Below are 4,509 nucleotides of genomic sequence, written 5' to 3' on the forward strand. Positions count from 1 at the left end.
GTTCACTGGAAGGGAAAAGGCGACAGGTGAGGGGGAATGAGCGAATTTTGCTCTCGTCGGATTTGACTTAAGGAGGGAATAACATACACACTCAATAGGATATTTTACCCCACGTGAAAGTAGGGAGAAGGGGATAAAAAAGAGGGGACAAAAGAAGGAAGGGTGGATAGGAGGAAGAAGTAATCAGAAGCAGGGTCAAGGGAGAAAGTTGAGTAAAGGGGGACAGGATAGGGTGGAGGGAAATATAGTTAGTTTTTCACAACATGACTATGTATGGGAGTGTTTTGCTTAATGCTACATGTGTTGCCTATGTTGAATTGCTTGCATTCTCAGAGAGAGTGGGCAGGGAAGAGGGGAGAGAATTTGGAACTCAAAGTTTTAAAAGCAGATGATCAAAAAAATTGTTTTTGCATGCAACTGGGAAATAATATATACAGTCAATGGACCATAGAAATCTATCTTGCCATACAAGAAAGTAAGGGGAAAAGGGATGGGGGGTGGAAAGAGAAGGGGAGACAAAAAGGAGGGCTGACTGTGGAAAGGGGCGATCAGAATATATGCCTTCTTGGAGTGGCAGGGAGAGGGTAGAAATGGGGAGAAAATTTGTAACTTAGAATCTTGTGGAAATCAATGCTGAAAACTAAAAAATATTAAATAATAAAGTATGGAAAAATAAAAATAAAGAAAATAAAACCTGAAAGAATACAAGTCATTCCCCAATTCATAAATGGTCAAAGAGCATAAACAGGCAGTTTTGAAAAAGAAGAAAGTAAAGCTGTCTATAGTCATATGAAAAAAAAAAGCTCTAAATGATTATTGGTTAGATAAATGCAAATCAAAACAACTCTGAGGCACACCACACCTGTAAGATTGGCTAATATGACAGAATAAGAAAATGATAAATGTTATAGATTTGAGAAAGTTGAAACACTAATGCATTTTTGGTGGAGGAGTTGTGAACTGATCCAACAATTCTGGAAAGCAATCTGGAATGATGCCCAAAGGGTTGTAAAACTGTGCATACCCTTTGGTCAGTAATACCACTACTAGGTGTATATACCAAAGGGATCATAAAAAAGGGTAAAGGACCCACATGCACAGAAGTTTTTAGCAGCTCTTCCTGCAGTGGCAAAGAATTGGAAATTGAGGGGATGCCCATCAATTGGGAAATGGCTGAACAAGTTGTAGAATATGAATGTAAGGGAATACTATTGTTCCATAAGAAATGATGACCAGGAAGATTTCAGAAAAACCTGAAAAGATTCATATGAACTGATTTCGAGTGAAGTGAGCAGAACCAGGAGAACATGGTACACAGTAACAGCAACATTGTGGGATGGCCAACTTTGATGGCCTTAGCTCTTGTCAGAAATGCAATGATCTGCAACAGTTCCAAAAGTCTCATAATGGAGAATGCTATCCACATCCAGAGAAAGAGCTATGGAGTCTGAAGGCAGATCTAAGGATACCATTGTCCCTTTTTTTGTTGTTGTGTTTTTCTTTCTTGTATTTTTTTCCTTTTGTTCTGATTTTTCTTTCACAACATAACTAATTTGGAAATATGTTTAGTATGATTGCACATTTATAGTCTATATCATATTGCATGCCTCCTTGGAGAGGATGGAGGGGAAGGAGGAGGAAAATTTAGAACTCATCTTATAAAAGTGAATTTTGAAAACTAAAAAAATAAATATTTTTTTAAAAAGTAGGTTGAGGGTGACTTCTCATAATTCTGCACTGGAGCCATGCTTGTTTTTTTTTTTTAATTAAAATACTGAATTTATTTCACATGCGTACTTTGTCTCCACCATTTTAACTTGTCTGACCACCACTACTACTGTGCCCTATCATAACATTCCATACATACTTAAATGAAGCAAAGGGTGGAGTTCCATCTTTGAAAACTAAAAAGGCATTTTGGACAACACATTCTTGGCAAAGTAATCTGGATGACATTTATCAGAATAGGTAGGGAAAGTTCTCACTCTGCATTATAAAAAGAACAGCCAGATATCAACTGTTACAGAAATAAGGCAGAAAATTTTAATAAACTGTTCAAACTTATTTTCTTAAAGAGATTTCCAATACAGCTAGAGATCTTGAATAGCTTCCTGATGAGACATCCGGAAGCAGTTCTTTATATAGTCGATGAATTTGCCTTCCGCTTTTGGGAGGGAACCACCTTTTTCAATGCGTGCCTGCATTTTTGCTTTAATATCCTCTAGAAAAATGGGACCTTTGTGATTCTTGGGAGTTTTGCCCTACTTTTTGTAGGATTCTTGACATTCTGATTTTGGTGTGGACAGCTTTGAATCTTTTTCCATTTTGTTTTGATTTTTATGCATTTTTTGTTGCAGCATCAGGAACAAATTTCTTCACTGGAGTGGTCTTTTCTTCATTTTCCTCATTTTCAAAGTCATGATCATCATCTTCATTGTCATCGTCTTCTTCATCATCATCTTCATCTTCAGACAGTTTTACCATTTTCTGTGGCACTTTGCTACCAACTTGTAATGTTAATGTGATGAGAAAATCTTTCTCATCCATTAATAGGCCTATGTGACCTGCTTGAGTCACATGGAAGTCAGAGTCACATGAGCTTGTGGTGGGAGGAACTTGATGAATGGGTAGAGCAGGAAGGGATGTAGCAGGTAGTTGGAGTAAGTTGGAGCTTGAGGAGAGAGAGAAAGCAGAGAGAGCAGAGGAGCAGCATGAGTGAGAGAGGAAGTGATTTTGCTTAAAGGAGCTTGTCGGTGGGAAGGCCTGACAGAGGGAAGACTTGGAGATGGCAGTACCCCATGCACTGATAATGTGTATAGATTTTTTTGTTGCTATGGTGGATTTGGCTTTCTGGTGTTTGAATAAATGTTTTGGTTTTGTCTTCAATGAAGAGAGTCTGTTATATCCTGCAATACAAACCCGGAAATACTCCAGCATATTCATAGCAGCTTTTGTGGGTATGGCACTGGCAACATACAACTCCAGGAGCAGGTCTTTAGCCAGACGATACTTAAGAGTTTCATATCATCTTCCCCTTCATCATCTGATTCTGCATTGTCCTCCAGTGCTACTAGGTGCTGGCCACTCACATGTACAGGCCCTGAACTACATTTCAACTGCTAAACTACTAGTGCTTTGATCTCAAAACCACCTAGAGAATTTTCAAAAATGCCAGTATTACTTCAATTGGAATTGCCTTCATAGTTCAGTGTCTCTGCTTAAACAGTACACAATTCATCCTTTGCACCAGCCCCTCAACTCACAGTCCTCAGTGACAGCTGGTGCTCATTTTCCTCATTATCTACCTTAAAATGATAATCTTTCTAAGCCTTTAGTTCACAACCTGAGAGGAAATTCCAGGGCCAGAGAGTGCTCATATCCATTTCCATTGAGTCCTCCATTTGAGTAGCAATACTGAGGAGAGCAGAGCGGTATGGAGAGGAGAACGGTGAGGTGGAGGGACAGAATGGTTCTGGCTCCGAAGGGGCTCTGTTCAGGATGGAATCACCCTGAGGAAAAGCCTTGCTTTTTTTTTTTTTTGTGATTTTGCTGCAGTCACTTCTGAATTTTGGTTTTTTTTTTTTGTTATTCTTATTGCTATTCACTCCATTTAAATGACTATATATAACCTTCAAGTAAAAACAAGAAAATGAAGAAAAGAAAAAGAAAAACCCTTCTTTTGATGCAGATTAGTATTCTTCTCTGCAATTCATAGTTTTAGAGAGGTTCCTACTATAGCACCAAGAGATTTAGTGATTTGCTTAGGGTCACTGATAAGTTAGATGCAACACTTGAACTCAGGTCTTCTTGACTGTTAGGCCAGCCCTTTATTCACTATGTTATGCCCTCTCTTCTGAATCTAATAGTCCAGTAAACTTATTCTATACTAAGTTTTGAAAGTCACATTTCCTCGTAATTTACTTGCTAATAATCAGACAATAGATTGAAAACAATGAAGGAGAGATGTGGTTTCAAAAATGTCTCTTCATTTAGTCAGAACGGCCTCCTTGCTACTGCAGCTGTCTCCATCTTCAATAGCATTTTCATATCCCGTGTGTGACTTTCATTATTACGTGTCATTTTTCCTTAGGATATATGATTTATTGTTAATGCTAGAATCTAGATCAAAACTCATTCCTATTTAGAGGCTCTCTTGTGTAAAAGGCAAGTGAGCTTCTTCTTACCTTTGTCCCTGACTGTGCTTTGTTGTGCTTTTGAAGTATGACAAAAATCAATATGAACAGGACAATGAAAAACAAGTACAAAGTTGTTGGTTTTTTCTTCCTGGATGAACATTGAATTTAAATTCTCCCCTAATATAACATCATTCTGTCATAATGAGCATTGAAATTCACCTTGGTGGGACTACTCATCTATATCTTAGTTTGATCACTTTGGTTATACCACTAGTTAGTTTCCCTTTGTAACATTCCTATACTCTACCACCTAAAATGGTGGTTACTTTTTTTTTTCTTTTGGTGGGGTAGGAGGGTGAACTCCTGAAAGACA

General features: G+C 38.0%; 1 pseudogene; it reads right to left on the reverse strand.

Annotated features, from left to right (window-relative positions):
• Window positions 1–2,069: 2,069 nt before the first annotated feature.
• LOC118848579 lies at window positions 2,070–3,401 on the reverse strand (annotated as a pseudogene).
• Between the last annotated feature and the right edge of the window lie 1,108 nt (window positions 3,402–4,509).

This window comes from Trichosurus vulpecula, chromosome 4 (genome assembly GCF_011100635.1).
Source record: "Trichosurus vulpecula isolate mTriVul1 chromosome 4, mTriVul1.pri, whole genome shotgun sequence".
Lineage (NCBI taxonomy): Eukaryota > Metazoa > Chordata > Mammalia > Diprotodontia > Phalangeridae > Trichosurus > Trichosurus vulpecula.